The sequence below is a fragment of the Pinus tabuliformis genome, chromosome 1_2, assembly GCF_031772625.1.
Source record: "Pinus tabuliformis cultivar Carrire ecotype Pingquan chromosome 1_2, CPIR1, whole genome shotgun sequence".
Taxonomy (NCBI): domain Eukaryota; kingdom Viridiplantae; phylum Streptophyta; class Pinopsida; order Pinales; family Pinaceae; genus Pinus; species Pinus tabuliformis.
Window position 1 is genome coordinate 1327311479 of NC_142298.1, and position 17827 is coordinate 1327329305.

Genomic DNA, 17827 nt, shown 5'->3' on the forward strand with positions numbered 1-17827 from the left:
GAAGTTGGAAGAACCAAAGATGCCATGAATGTGTAACTGTTAACATTCTGAAGATGATAGCATGTGTGTCTTTCAAGGTTCATCGCCAATCATAGTGAAAACAACAAATTTTACCGCTAATATAGTTCCTCAGTCATGGATATCAATCAAGCCTAGTTAGCCTTACTTGCTTGGTAAGGAGATAAGGCTTCATGTTTTCCATCCTGCTTTCCCCAAAGAAAGCTATTTTGCCAGTTTAAATTATTCATTACTTTCCCCTTTTACAAGCAAACACTTGGCAAAAAAAGGATTTCACACCTGGGAGTGTTTTGTAGGATAAAGGGAAAGGTGAGTGGGTATCCTAGTAGTAGTTGCATTGGTCTTATCATCATTACAACACTTTTCATATGGGTCTTCACAACAAAGAATCACCATTACACTTTGTTGATTTATAAGCAATGATTTGGTTGAGTGACTTGGTGCAAAGTCACTACGATATATGTCATTTATAGATCAAGAAATGTCAAAAGATTTGCCTTGTATGGATCATACTAGAATAACTGAATTGTTTCAGAGATATGGGAATGACGACCTTATATTGTTTGACCTGTCAGAGATAGCAGACCAATGCCAAAGAAAGAAATTACACATTATATATGATAAGTGGGATCACCCATGACAATCTTTACTTCAACCTAATCTAGATGAATTCAAGGGGCCTGCTCTCATAATTACTTTTGAAGAGACTTTGCTAAGTATGGAGGAAATATGCATTCTCCATCTTAATCCTCCATGGAAACTTTGAGGTCAAACCCTTAGCTATGGTTCAGGCTTACTGAGTTGTTACTTGCTATGTGACCTTCCATTGATACTTTATGATGGATTTCTTTATTTATTTGATCCTTTGGGTTTGGTCCTTAATACGTCTTCGAACCCTGGTCATTTTATACCTTCAAGATCACCAAGTGCAAAAATGTATTATTTACGAGGTAAAAATTTCCCTGGAAGGTTCCAAGATCAATTTCTTCCACTTTCTATTAGCAAAACTCTTTCTTGGGGATCATCTGATTCTACAATTATTTGTATGCCTTCGAAGTCTAACTCTACAAAATACACTAATGAAAGTGGTGATCAGATAATCAAATGATTATTTAACAAATTTAAAGATCATGGTTTTGTTGTATTGCTGGTTTTTATGTCAGTTGAACAGGTGTTATTGTCAACTCGGGAAACAGGATTATCATTTCCATGCCAGAAATATGTTGTCTCTGTGGGTCCCACATTTTCCATTCTAAGGAGTTTATTTCCTGAAAAAAAAAGTGGAGAAAATTTCAAATTTCAAATCTATTTAGTAGCTTAAGTGTTGCGACAAAATTGCATACTATAGATGTATGCATAGTTGAAGATGGGAGCGAAATTACTGACAAATGGCTTGTTGCCATTACCCTTGGCTCCGGATAGACAAGTGTGGCATTGGACAGGAGGTATATGTCTTAAAACTTGGCTCAAATTGCTGGTGTTGCTTCAAATGTGTCCCAAAATGGAAAAACTACGAGGGTTTGTTTAGATAATTGCATCTTATCCCCCCTTCCATTGAATTTCTCACTCAGCATGCTAGTGATGATCATTGTATGTTTTCTTATATGCCACAATTCAGGGCGATATTTATTTGAAAATGAAGCCTTCGTAACTGCTTTTAAAAATAAACATGACACACACAATCAAATTATTGCCTCTTGGAATAAGGAATTGATGGCTTTTGTTCACCATTCCTATGTGGAATTAATGGTGGAAGTTCAAAGACTTAGAAAGGATCCTTTAACTTCACATGTGGACTTATCTGTTGCTCAAGTTGTGAGTGGGATCTTGCAGATCTCTACTGATAAAGTTTATTCATTTTGGCCACAAGAAGCCTAAAAGACTATCTCTTAATCAACTTCCATCTATTGAAGGTTTTATGAGTACTTTGAAAATTCCAGATGTTGAGTGGCAATGTCTGATAAAGGGAGTTATAACGCCTTTTTACTCACATCCTGTTGAACTACTTGTTTGGCAAAAATGTTGCTGTTTGATTGTGTTTGTGCTATGCGTAAATCTAACACGTGTTAGATTTTCTTCACCTTGCAATGTTGTTATTGACAACATGCTTCTATTTTGGCTTGAAGAAATCTAGCATGCACTGATTTTTTTTTCACTACAATGTGGTTGTTGGCAATATGCTTTTGTTTGTGCTAGAAGTAAATATTACCATGTGCTAGATTTCTTTTATCTAGAAATGTTATAATGTGTTTGTGATGGTGCTAGAAGGAAATCCAGCATACATTAGATTCCTTTCACCCTTCTATGAGTTTATTGACAATGTGGTTGTATATGCGTTAGAAGGAAATCTAGTGTGCACTAGATTTCTTTCGCATTGCAATGTTGTTGTTTGCAATTCAATTGTTTGTGCTAGAAGGAAATCTAGTATGCGTCACATTTCCCTCACCTTACAATAATGTTATTGGTAATGTGCTTGTGATTGTGCTAAAAGGGAATCTAGTATGTGCTAGATTTCTTTTGCCCTAGAATGTTGCTGGTAATGTGTTTGTGTTCTTGCTATAACAAAATCTAGCATATGCTAGATTCTTTAGCCCTACAATGTTATGTGTTTGCGTTTGTGCTAGAAGGAAATCTATCACACACCGGATTTCTTTTGTCTTGCAATGGTGTTTTTGGCTATATGCTTGTTTGAGCTAGAAGTAAATCTAATATGCAGTATGTTTCTTTCACCCTACAATATTGTTATGTGCTTGTGTTTGCGAGAGAAGGAAATCTAGCATGTGTTAGATTTCATTCACCTTGCAATGTTGTTATTGGTGACATGTTTGTGTTTGAGATATAAGTACAAATAGCATGTTAGATCTAATTCACCTTGCTATATTGTTATTTGAAATATGCTTATGTTTGTGATAGAAGAAAATATAGCATGAGATAAATTTATTTTACCCTACAATATTGATGTTGGCAATATGTTTGTGTATGGTGGAAGGAATTCTAACATGCACTAAATTTATTTTGCAATGCACTATTGGTGTTAGAAACGTACTTGTGTTTGTACTAGAATAAAATCTAGTATGCAATAGATTTCTTTCGCAATGCAATATTGTTGTTGGCAACGTGCTTGTATTTGTGCTAGAATGAAATATGACTTGCATTGGATTTCTTTTTCAATGCAATATTGTTGGAAATGTACTTGTGTTTGTGCTAGAAGGACTTCTATTACACGTTGGATTTCGTTTGCCCTACAATGTTATTGTTGGCAATGTGCTTGTGTTTATGCTAGAAGTAAATCAAGCGTATGCTAGATATCTTCCACCTTGCAATGTTGTTTTTGACAATGTGATTGTGTTTGTGCTAGAAGAAACTCTAGAATGTTTAAGATTTCTTTTACTTTACAATGTTTTTGTGAGTAATATGCTTCTATTTATGTTTTAAGGAAATTTAGCGTGTGGTGGATTTTGTTCACCTTATAATATTGTTATTGGCAATGTGCTTGTGTTTGTGCTAGATTTATTTGACCATTTAATGTTGCTTCTAGCAATATGATTATGTTTGTAGTAGAAGGAATGATATTGATTGTTAGCTTTCATTTGAGGTGCAATGTTGTTGTTCAAAATGGGCTTCTACTTGTGATAGAAGGAAAGCTAGCACATTATATTTCCTTCATAATGCAATGTTGTTATTAGAAATATGTTTGTCGTTATGCTAGAAGGAAGGTTAGAATGTGTTAAATTTCCTTCATCTTGCAGTTGAAAATGTGTTTTTGTTTGTGATAGAAGTAAATCTTGAATGTGTTAATTTTTTTTTGCAATGCAAAATTATTGTTGGAAATGTGCTTGTATTTGTGTTAGAAGGAATTATAGAACGCACTAGATCTTTGTTCTTGTGCCAAAAGGAAAACTATCAAGATTTCATCCTCACCAAGGTTAGTGCTCTGATATTGTTCTTGGCAATGCATTTGTGATTATGCAAGAAGGATACCTAGCGATTACTAACTTTCTTCTAGACACCATTACACTTATGCAACCAATGCTCTAGGAGTGACATTGTTTAAATAATCACAATGGTTAGAGTTATAGCTTTTGATGTGCCTTTTTATTGAATTTGGAACAATTTATGAAGATCAATGATAGTGCAAAATAATCGTATATAAATATATGTTATTGTTGGCACTACATTTGTGCTTGAGTTGGAAGGAAAGATAATGATATAGCTTTCCTTTTGGCACAGACACATTAATCCAATCATAATTATTTGATCCATGGAGAATAATGTGAGCTTTGTATAATTTTGAAGTTTATGAATAAATGTCTTATTGAGGTATACTATAATTTTCTTTCAATGCAATTTCTTTGCTTTTAGAATAAAAGTGAGAATTATCTAGTATTTACAGTACCAAAACTTTTATTTGGAAGAAAACCTCTAGTTTGGCTTTCGATTATCAAGTTCAAACATCAAACATCTTCACTAAGTGAAATATAAATATAATTTCTCCTTCTCATGGGGATTTTAGACATCTTAAGTAGCATCGATCTTGGAATTTCTTATATTTTCCAAAGGACAATGTTTTGGTTCTTCAACTTCTACAAATTTCTTATGGTCATTATTCATAAACATGCATCAAGACTACAAGTGTCATTTCTAAAGTTAAATAGGAACTTGGTGGTTTGATATGAGGTTATATTTTTCATTCTATGATACTATCTACACCTCTAATTGCCCGGTCTTCATATATTTTTTTGTTTGTGTAATTTGCATGTAAAGTAATTTTTGGTAGTAGGCACTAGATGGTGGGAAACAATGTTTCATTACATACAATATGACTACCATACTATTTAAATTATTGCATCTATATTACTTTTTTGTAAGTTATGTTTTTGCGAAAATATAAAGTCACACTTTACATGGTTCAACCTTTTAATTACATGTTACGATTTAAATTTTGTTACAGAATTGATACAAGCTCCAATGGAAAATATAATTTTGGCAAAAGGGGACTATGTTGATCTCCTTATTAATGATTAGGTCATTGGGCTAGGAAGGGTCAAATTTGCAGAGTCTAGAACTTATTATGTCAGAGAAAGGGTTAATGCAAGTTATGTTAGAATTTTGATAATTGGTATCACTCAACCACATTTGATTGATGAGGATGTTAATGAAGGGGACATACATCCATGGAAGATCATAGATTTGATACACAACATAGGTAAGTCAAAATATTGAGGCATGTGTTAAATATTATTGATAGTATAGTAAATGTTTTATTGAATAAATACTAACCTTATTTACATTCGTTTATAGGTGCAAATGTTTCTTCTACATTTTCTATTGGCGACAAGGTAGATCTTCTGCAACATGGATTGAAGTTGGGTGAGGGCTCCATATTCAATACAAAGCTTGGGCATAAAGTGCATAGAAATATGGTAAATAAAGGATGCATAGTGGTTAAAATTGAGAAAGGTGTTAAAACATGATGCTCCTCTACCACATCCAACAGGATTTGAGCATACATTAGGGGGTGCTTTGGAATCTTATGAGATTTGGCCAGAATCACTCACTGTCATGATCATGCCATAAATATTCCCCAAGATAGGATTAGATTCATATGTACAAAGGTTTCTCTTACACATGAATGCATGGGAACATGCATGTGCATTGGCAGCAGGTGTATGTTGTAGAAAATATTGTCTTCAACATGTGGATAGGAAGGCCATTGCAGGTGCTAGGAAGGGTATGAGACAAATAATTAAAAAGAGGGAATTTGTCTTGAATTCACTCATGTCAAACACAGTCATGTGAAAGAGCCATGGCCATGGCCTACCACCTATTGCTAGAAATGTAAAGGACATGATATTAATGGGAATATTATTTGTAAGAAAGCCTGGTATAAGATACATAAGATTCCTCAAAGCACATTCTATAACTACCAACATTATTTCCAACATGAATAGATCAAAGCTATTCATGGTAACACCAATACATGCAAAGCATGAGATCACACAAAGGCAGCCATAGAAATATTGCACAAAATTGTAATGGATAATTCAAAATTTTCACCAAACCAAACACGTCAAGTTGAAGAAGATGGAACATATTCTTCTTTAATATTGCTTCCTTCGACTTACACACAAAATTCTTTGTTAAAAGAGATCAATGAGGCTCTTAAAAAGCTCAATCACCCATCAATATCGCAATCAACAATGAGCAAGCTCTGGAATACTAAGTTTCGAGATGTGGCATTTTCAAAGAACCCCAACTTTAGTAAAGGCAGTGACTGTATTGTGTTGAAAGCACAAATGAAGTCAGAAACTACAAAAGAGTTGGAAGAAAAGGCACAAGGTAGGTTGAACAAACATAACAAGATTGTTATGTGTGGAAGATAATGCTACTATGCCCACATAATTATGTTAGAGCGGTTTCCAAAGGAGTATTTGAACATTATCCATGATAAAATGGACGAAACAAAGACTTCAATCCCAAGGCTATGTGTCAAATCCAAATCTATTGTAGGAACAAATTTAGGTTTGTCATTGACAGGTATGCTTACACATGGGCATAAGACAAGAGGTTTTGGTCATTTCTCTTTACCATTTGTACATATGGGATCACAATTTACTATTACATCCCTTGCAAAGTGCTTAAGGGACCTTGAAGACCCACAAATGGATATGTATGGTGATCCACTTTATGAAAGTGGAAGTTCAAGAAACCCACTTACAAATGCATTACTTGACACCTCTATTTACTCAAAATGTCAAGTGTATGTCAAGGATGATTTTATATCTCATGGAAGATCAACAAGTCAAAATGTTGATTTTGAACCTCTTCCTTGACATTTGTTGTTACATTTGGACAATGCAGCAAGTGATAATAAGAATCGCTATCTTTTCATGTTTCTATCACTTTTAACTGCACTTGGTGTCTTCATCACTATTGAGGTTGGGTTCTTGCCTGTGGGGAACACCCATGAATACATAGATGGAACCTACAGAAGAATGTCTTCCAACCTAAAAAGTAAAGATATATATTCTTAACCTGAAATGATGGATACATATCGCATAATTGAAGAAAATCAAGTGTTTCCACCTATACTTATTGACAAGGTCTATGACTTCAAAAGTTTCCTTAGCGGATACACCGAGGGAAAAAATGCACTAGTTGGACATCTTAATGTCCAATACTTCCAATTTCTTGTACTCAATGATGTTTCAATACTAAGGTACAAAGAATCAATTAGAGATACTAAGTGGTCAGAACAAGTTGAGTTATGGAGATGATGAAGGTCGACCTATAATTCCCATAGGGAAGACATCTTTTTGAGCTTCCAAACAGAATGATGTCTATTTAAAAGAACTAAATGAAGGGATAACATCATACATAAAAATGTGGAAAGACACTATCGGGAATGAGGATTCACCAACTGTTATAAAGGAATGGAAAAATAAAGTAGTGTATTGGGAAAGAGTTCTTGATACATTAGAAGGAACCTATGATGATCATAGAATAATACATGGAAGTGATTCATCTTCTGAGGAATCTGGCCCAAGAGAAGGCAAAGCATTGATGTTGATTGTAATGCACTCCATGTAATCTCAAGTATTATGGATGGAGATTTTGATAATGCAATAGATGAACCAATATATGTTGGATCCAAATGAAACAAGCCAAAGCCAACATTCAATCCGATGATTGATGTTGAGAAAGGAAGGATGTTGCTAGTTAGATCAGGAAATGAGGATGCAGGAGAGATGATTTGGATGGCAAAATCCATCTCAGATATATTTAGGTATACTGAAATTGAGAATCTTCATGTAAAGGTTGACTAGTGGAAGCCTACGTCAGGGAAATACAATGGAAATTTTTTAGAGCAATATTGGCTACCAAATCCTGATGACACAGAGCTTGGTTCTATTCTAATTAATACCATAGTGTGGGCATGGATGCCAAAGAAAGAACATTGCAAGAACAAATACCTTAAGCTTAGGTTTATATGATTCATGAATGTAATTTTTTTTTGAAGGATCTATTAATATACATTCAGACACACTTTTCAATATTTGTTGTATATAAAATATTATCTTCATATTATTTTTGGAGTTTTATATTATTTAGTATTTCAATGTAATCATGTGTTGATACAAATTACATGACATTGCCATAAAATATTTAAGTTTCCATAAAATATTTAAGTTTTCAAAGCTTTATTTAACCAACATGACTTCTCACCATGTCAAATATGCATAATCAAATTCAATAATACACTTAAAAACATCTTCTAAACGTGGTCTATTAAAACAATAGTGGGGTACCTAATTAGTATTGTATTTAATATAAATCATTTAAACACTTAATGAATAGATGCTAGACACTTGTAATAATGTTTGAAGTGAGTTTTCGTTAATATTCCTTATTATAATTGATATAAATCGAATTTGCTATTTTGTTGCACTCTAATTTATAAAAAAAATATTTTGATCATTGAACAACACAACTAGACTTATAAAATATTTCCTCTTATAGATTTTGAAGCGGTGCCAACATTGTACCATTATAATAAATTTGTACTCAACTTAGGAAAAGTAGTTAGTGTCAATTTAAAATGGTCAATAATAGTAAGAAAAACAATATTAATATATTGTTAAAAAACTTTCTAGGTAAGAATTTTTTTACAAAATCTACTATTCATGAGTCAAATTTAATACATAAATATAAATATTAACGATAATAGAAATAATTTAAGGAATCTAAGTTTTAGATGAATGTTAATATGTTCTTTTCAATACAATATCCTTAAACACTATAGGAACAAAAACTAAACATTTGTAATAAATAGTTTAGTCAATTTTCTCTCTTTCCTCTTGTATTTGAAAATAATCAAATTGTACTACTTTGTTACTATTCTAATTCATGATTGATTTTAATCATTAAAATGATCAGTAATTGAGTTGAGAGGCTCATCCTACAACCCAATATGAGGAGATGTGTAAGTTTGTTTGTCTGTTTGTGCCCCTTTAAAATAAAAATTATGTTCTAAATAGAAAAATAAAAAAATGAATATGTTGTAAAGTAATTAGAAGAAAAAAATGTGAATTAGATGTTTAAATATTATACTTTTCAAAAATATTTCAGCTAGAGATTCAAATAAACTATTTGAAGATCTATATTAACTAATTTATGTCAATATCAACTTCATATATATCTATATATATATAAAAGAAGTTTTTATGGTTAAAATTTTTATTGGTCTTATGTATACTCTATTTAGCATTCAAAAATATAGTTTCAACAATGAAAAATAACACATTGTATTTTACACTCTAAAAATGTTTGCACGTGAAGAAATTTGATCCCTACATTCATACTTAAGATGGATCTATGTTGGTATATATTGGACACATTACTATGATCATTTGTCATTAAATAATTTTATACTTAATATGTATCTTGCATATTAATCTATTATTCATTAAGTAAGCCTCAATCAACTTAGTTTTTAACACAAAAGTACAAATAATAAATAAAAATAAATTATGCTACTACTCACATTCAACATTTAATTTGATCCTAAAAAAACATTTTCTCCTCAACTCTAAAATGGTGCAAATTTCCTACAATAGTATGAAATGATAATGGTGATAATGACGATTATCATCCACTAAGACCAAATATGGTATATAAGAAGGCAAAAAGATATTACCCAAAATTATTTCAAATTTTATTGTTATGCTCAAAAAGCATTAAAAGAAGTGTTTCAAGCTCATCATAATTTTGTTTAGTTAAAAGATCAAGAAGGTTGGTAGCGTCACAAATATTTTGAAATTTAAATCCAATATGAGTATAAACTCGATGATCTATGAGATTTTTTAAATCTTCAACGATATTACTAGTGTTGCAAAGGTGATAGACTTTTAAATTGTGCCAACATTGTCTTAGTAATAATTGTAACTTAACACATACATGATATTTACTATATCAGATTATAATTAAATGGGTTAATAATAGTAAAATACACATCATTCTTTTCATAAAATAGCCTTAACAAACTTATATTTTAATACAAACCATAAAAATATTAAAATAGATAATGTAAGGAATCCAAGATTAAGACGTGAAAGATTTATTTTTTCAAGTTTATATGAATTTGTTTAATAAAGTTTATCATGATAATTTTTTCACAAAAAATGATGAATATCTACCTTAAAATTAGTGAACTAAGTGAATTTCTAATTCCCCATTTTGAAAAAACTTAATCTAGTTAAAGTTATATATTCTAGATCCATTGAATACTTCCAAATTTAATGAAATATGTGTTACAGGCATATTTCTCTGTTTGACACCTGTTTTTCAAAGAAATATTCTGGACGGTAGGAAAGCTGTTTCAAAAAACCAAGAGAGGTTTTTGTTAAGAATGGATTGGTTCACAAAAGCCTCCTTCAGTTTTTCCAAATAAATTGTTTATGAGAAGTTATGAGCTCTATCCCAAGACCTATTTTTCAGCCAGAACAGAGCAAGGGACAGTTTCCTAGTTTCTAGGAACAACAAAAGGATGAGTCATCAAGGGCCAGCTGGAAGGTTATGGGCTTCATAAAATTCGACTTCATGGAGTTTTATGTGTCAAAAGGAGTGTTTAATGCTTAGATAAGGTTGTTGTAATCATGATAAGGAGTTACACTCCTAGTTGTATTAGGTCTCTAGGACTGCTAGTTAGGTGTCATTTGAATTTAATAGTTAGTTTTGAGTGTCATTAGGTGTCAGGTCAGGTAGAATTCGAATTTTCCTCTTCCTAGAAGAGGAATCTAAGCATGTAAAGAGCTCTATATATAGCAGAACATCTGATGTACAAAGTGTTGGCATTATGGTTCAAGTGTTGTCCTTGATGGCAACTCACTCAGTGGATGGTACAGGTGCTCAAAGGTTAGTACAGGTGATGGCAACTCAATCAGAAGACAGATCTCAGTACAGCATGGCAAGAAAGCTCATACACGCTCTTTCGTTAAGCCCAAGTCGCGTGTACACGCAAGTTAGATTCAGAAAAAGCGCGTGTATGTGGAAAGGTTCCTTTGGTTCATGGTGGTTAGACCTTGGAAGTTGTGCCTATGATTTCGGACCATTATGTCTCGACGGGCGTGTCGATCCCTAGTTTTAAAGTTGATGGTATTGTGTTACTATGGTTTTGGCTCTTGGTATTGAGAAAGGCCTAAGGCTATATAAGGAGAAGAAGATCATTAGGCAAAGATCATCTTTTCGACAAGGCATGAATATCTAAGAGAGAAAGAGATCTGATATGCAGGTTCTGAGTTGGTTGATCTGAGCTAAGGAGAGATCTCATCGGTTGATGGAGAACTAGATCTAAGGAGAGATCGGGATCAAATGGTTTGAAATGCACTATCATGATATGGTTGATTATGCGTATTTCTAGATCTGCATATTGTCGCAATGTTACGTTCTGAGTCTAACTAATATCTGGTACAGCTGCAAATTGAGAAAGTTTATTTTTAGATCTGTACGCAGGTTGGCTTCGGTAAAAGCGCGTGTATACGCGGTTTCTGCTCATTAAAGTAGCGTATATCTTTTGAAGCTTGATTTGAGTTTACAGTGGGGTCTGACTGTTATTACAGAGTTCTGTAGTCTGCTCTGTGTTCTGGTAACTGGTGATTGACAGGGTTCAGTGGTTCAGTGATTCAAAGTTGGGTTGTTTTATGCTTCAATGATCTGTTGTGAAAATTGAATGAATTGTGGTCTTCAGATTGTAATGTTGTGCTTCAGGAATATCCAAGTCTGAAAATGTATGAAAAGTGATACCTGGAAGAAGGAAGATTGTAGGTCAGCACCTACGTACTAGTATCTTGGCTAGTACAAAAGAAAAAAGGGGGTTGGAGCTCCCTTCCAAGGAAGTTTGGAGAACGAGAGAAGGTTGAAGCCTTCTGCAGGTTGTAGCCTGCGTACTGGTATAAGGCTGCACCAGTACAAAAGATTGTAAACTGAAGTTTCATATTAAGAAAGATAGAGACAACTTGCAGCAGGTGGTTTTCACCCACATTGGGTTTCCACCTTATATCTTGGTGTTCATGTGTGTGGCTTTTTATCTGTTCTGTTATACTGCACATGTTTACTGTTAATATGATGAATAATGTCCTGATGCACTTAATTGAAGAATAAGCCAACTAAATTGTGAGTTTTCTGCTTATACGCTGTTTTACTTCGTCACAGTAGCGTGTACACGCTGGTTCACTTAACTGAAGTAGCGTATATGTTTTTGGGCATTTGAAAAGTTTGATTAATCTGATAATACTGATTCACCCCCCCTCTCAGTATTATTTCCAACAATTGGTATCAGAGCAGGTCCTTCAGAGAAGCTTGATCGCTTGAAGGAAGATCATTCATCATGAGCAACTACGAGAAAGAAGCATCAATCAGGCCACCGGTTTTTGATGGAACAAATTTCAATTATTGGAAGGTAAGAGTTACTGCATATCTTCAATCTCTTGGTACAGAAGTTTGGGACATTGTAGAAACAGGCTATGCTTTTCCTTCAGCTACTCCTACAGATCCAGCTGAGAAAAAGGCATATGAAACAAATGCAAAAGCAGTCAGTACTCTATTAGGAAGTATATCTCAAACAGAATTCATGAAGGTCATGCACTTCAAATCAGCAAAAGAAATATGGGACAAAATGATCACTAGCTATGAAGGAGATGAACAGGTAAAGCAAGCTAAACTTCAAACACTCAGGATTCAATATGAGACTCTCAAGATGTATAATGATGAAAGTGTGGCTAATTATTTTCTTCGGGTAGATGAGATTGTTAATTGTATGAAAAATTTGGGTGAAGAAATAAGAGAAACTATAGTAGTTCAAAAGATTCTAAGATCTTTATCTCCCAAGTTTGAATCTAAAGTATCTGCAATAGAAGAAAAAGAAAATCTCCGTGTTCTCACTATGTCTCAGCTACATGGAATTCTAACCGCTTATGAAATGAGAAAGGGAGGTCCATCTGACAGAAGGGAAGCTGCTTTTAAGGCATCAGGAAAAGAAGATTACTATGAAGCAAGCCATGTTCCAGAAGAAGAGGAAGAAGAATCAAATTTTGTCAGAAATCTTCAAAGGGGTTCTGGAAGGTTCAGAGGTAAGCTACCTTTCAAATGCTTTGCTTGTGGGAAAGTAGGTCATTATGCTGCAAAATGTCCTTATAAGGATAAAGGAAAAGAACCTGCTAGATGGAACAAGAAACAAAGTGCAAATAGGAAAAGCTACTACACCCATGAAGATAGTGATGGCTTATCAAACAGTGATGAAGATGAACAAGGTAATAAATATAAGCTGTTAATGGCATTTGAAGATGATGATTATGAGGATGCTATAGATGTGGATAATCTCTATAATGAAATCACTAGACTCAAGAGAGGCATAGAAGAAAAGAATGTGATCATTGATACTTTGCAATTTCAAATTGATGAAAAGGAAAAACATCTTGAAAAACTAGAAGGTGAAATTGTTGGTCTCAGAAAAGAAATTGAGAAAACAAAAGCTATTAATCTTAAATTTGTCAAAGGATCTGAAACTTTGGATGAGATTATCAGTGTGCAGCGGTCTCCTCTAAACAAGACAGGTTTGGGCTATAATGGAGAAACCTCTCAAGCATCCACCTCAAAAAGTTATCTTGATGCAGCAAGAGGAAATGAGCGGAAGAACAATGAAGATAATCAGGTAAAGCAGGGACGAGTTACAAACAGAAACTATCAGGGACAATCCTCCTTAAGGATGAACAAAAGCTACAACCAACCACAGGTAAAATCTTCTCAGTTTGGCTCAAGAATAGATGAAAATAGAAATTACAATCAGTTGGCTGGTAGATTCAATAACCGCAGAAGCTTCTTCAATGGACAATGCTTTTCTTGCCACAACTTTGGTCACAGAGCAGCTCAATGTGTTGCATATAAAACAATCATGACTAGGGAAGCTCAAAAACAAAGAAGTATGACAGGGATTACAAAAAGGACCTATAACAACTTTTCGGTGCTTGAAAATGAAGTTGAATGTTCTATTTGCAATAATTTTGGTCATAAAGACTCTGAATGCAGGAGCAGGTTTCAGGAGAAAAAGGAACAAGCCACAAGCACCAAAACATGGAGAATAAAGGAACCTCAAACAGAAAGATGTGGGATAGCATTTTATGCAGAAGGACAGGAAAATCTATGGTACATTGACAGTGGATGTTCGAAACATATGACAGGTGATAAAGAAAAACTTGAATCTTATTCTACTTTAGAAAAGGGAAAGAAAGTTTCTTTTGGAAATGATACTCCTGCAACTATAAAAGGAAAAGGTATTGCTCCTTTGAAAGAAAAGGTCAAGGCTGGAAATGTTTTGTATGTTGATGGATTGAAGCATAATCTTCTAAGTGTCAGCCAGATGTGTGATCAAAAAACAGAGGTTATTTTCAGATCGAATGGATGTCTTGTTCGTGATCTTGATACAGGTAAAACAGTTCTCAAAGGCAAAAGAACTCCAAATAATCTGTACATATTTGAAGAAGGACAACAACAATGCTATCTTAGCAAGGATGAAGAGCACTGGTTATGGCATCGAAGGTTGGGACATCTAAGCTTCTCACAAATAAGGAAAGCATGCAAATATCAGGCAGTTCGCGATCTTCCAGATATCAAAATTCCAGACAACACCATATGCAAATCTTGTCAGTTTGGAAAGCAAACCAGAACTAACTTTCCAGAGAAGGAAGGATCAGCTAGCTTGCCTCTTGAGCTAGTCCATACAGATGTATGTGGTCCATTTAGGAAAAGGACACCTCGAGGAGAAGAATATCTGATATTATTCATTGATGATTTCTCAAGGTTTGTTTGGTTAGGGCTTATGAAGCACAAAGATGAAGCATTCGAAAAATTCAAATCCTTCAAAGCATTGGCTGAAAATGAATCAGGACACAAAATCAAGTGCCTCAGATCTGACAGAGGTGGGGAGTTCACATCAAATGAATTTTTTGATTTCTGCGATGAACATGGGATAAGAAGAGAATTCTCTACAGCTAGAACTCCTCAGCAAAATGGGGTTGTGGAAAGAATGAACAGAACTATCCAACAAATGGCTCGTGCTATGCTCGATGAATCAGGTACTCCTGCAACCTTCTGGGGAGAAGCCGCACATGCTGCTGTTATCATTCTTAACAAAACAAATGTCCGAGTAAACAGCACTCAAACACCTCATGAGCTTTGGAGTGGTAAAACTCCTTCCGTGAAGCATTTCAAAATCTTTGGGAGCAAATGTTATATTAAGAATACTGATGAGCAACTTGGCAAACTTGAACCTAGAGCAGATGAGGGCATTCTTCTTGGTTATTCTCCACATAGCAAAGCATACAAGTGCTACAATAAAAGACTTGGCAGAATTGTTGACAGTATTGATATAGTGGTTGATGAGAAGGGATATATTCCTAGGCAAGTTCATCATGAAGAAGATGAAGGTTACTCTCAAAGGCGAAATGATGAAGAAGAAGAACCTCAAGAAGAAGAAGAATCTCAAGAAGAACCAGAGGAGCAGACAAGAATAGAAGAGAAGACTCCATCCAGATATGTCCAAAAGAATCATCCAGAAACTCAGATTGTGGGGCAGAAAGAAGCAGGAGTACAAACAAGAAGGACACTTGCAGAAGCTTCAAGCTACTTGGCTCTACTCTCCTCCATTGAACCACAAAATGTGAAAGAAGCATGCAAAGATGAATGTTGGGTCAAAGCAATGGATGAAGAACTTGAGCAAATCGAAAGGAACAACACTTGGGAATTAGTTCCTAGACCAAAAGATAAGAATGTAATAGGAACAAAATGGGTCTTCAAGAATAAGTTAAATGAAAATGGAGAAGTAATTAGAAACAAGGCCAGACTTGTTTGTAAAGGGTATGCACAGCAAGAAGGAATAGATTTTGAAGAGACCTTTGCTCCTGTGGCAAGACTAGAGGCCATCCGAATGTTCCTTGCTCTCTCAAGCTTTCAAAACTTCAAGGTATTTCAAATGGACGTGAAATCAGCCTTCCTGAATGGAGACTTAGAAGAAGAAGTATATATTGAGCAGCCAGATGGGTTCATTCTTGGGAATGATCCAAACCTTGTATGCAGATTGAAAAAGGCTCTCTATGGGCTCAAACAAGCTCCAAGGGCTTGGTACTATCGGTTGGACAAATATCTTCACCAACAAGGCTTTTCAAAAGGATCAGCAGATAGCAATCTCTATATAAAAGTTGAAAATAACAAATTGCTAATTCTTGTTGTTTATGTAGATGATATTATTTTTGGCAGCAATGAAGAGACTATGAGTCAAAACTTTGCCTTGGTTATGCAGAAAGAATTCGAAATGTCACTTCTTGGAGAATTGACATATTTTCTTGGATTGCAAATCCAACAAAATGAAGGAGGTATCTTCTTGTCTCAAACCAAATACCTCAAGCAGATCTTGAAGAAGTATGGCATGGAAGAGTCAAAACCAGTATGTACACCCATGGTTACAGGATGCAGCCTCAGTGCAAATGATGAATCAGCAGCAGTCCACCAACCCACTTATAGATCCATGATTGGGAGTTTGCTTTATTTGACAGGTACTCGACCAGATATTACACATGCAGTAGGAATGGTTGGAAGATTTCAAGCCAACCCAAAGGAAACTCATCTTCAGGCAGTCAAAAGAATCTTCAAATATCTTCAAGGGACCCAAAACTATGGCTTATGGTATCCTAGAAATACTGATCTCACTCTTCATGCTTACACAGATGCAGATTGGGCTGGAAGTGTGGATGATAGGAAAAGCACAAGTGGAGGTGCTTTCTTCATGGGTTCCAGATTAGTATCTTGGTTCAGCAAGAAACAAAGTTCGATTGCCTTATCTACAGCTGAAGCAGAATATGTGGCTGCAGCATCTTGTTGCACACAACTTCTTTGGATGATGCAGACCTTGCAGGACTTTCAAATCACTTGCACTCCACCTGTCTCTATCTTATGTGATAATACAAGTGCAATCAGCATTTCAAAGAATCCAGTCATGCACTCAAAGACCAAGCACATACCAATCAAGTACCATTTTCTTCGGGAACAAGTGCTTGAACAGAAGGTCAAGTTGGAGTATGTTCCTTCTAAGGAGCAAGTTGCTGATATTCTCACAAAACCACTGCCCAGGGAAACTTTTGAATATCTCAGACAAAAGCTGGGAGTAGTTAATGCTTCATCCTGTTGTTGAAATTTGTTTGTTCTACAGAAAAGTTGGTATACGCAGGTTACGGAAGTAGTATGAGCGTATACACGCGGATTCAGGGTGGGAAAGTCGCGTGTATGCTGGACGCTTGTTGCAGAAAGAATATCCGCGTACATACGCTGTTTTATACAGGAGAAAACGCGTATATGAAGTTCTGAACAGCAAGGGAAAACTCTGAAGTTCTGAACAGCAATAGGAATGTCAGAATTATTCAGGCACAGTTTCAGGGAGTGCAACAGGCACAGGTTCAGGGGGAGCAGCTCAAAAGTCTCATAAAGCATTGTTGGCATTCAGATGTTTTTGGTTGTTGGTTTCAGGAGAAGGAGCTCAGAAAGAAATTCTAGTTGCTGATCTAACAAGATGTTTATCAGATGCTGCTGATGTCTTTCCTAAGTCTTGGTCTAGATCTGTTGTCTCTATGTCATGTATCTCTCTTGTCTCTTTTATGGTGTCAAGGTCATGTAACGGCCTTTGTTGGTTTCCCCACTATGCCTGGGATGAATGATGAAATGTTCATGTATTATCATGGTTAGGTGGATGAGTCAATATTGATGT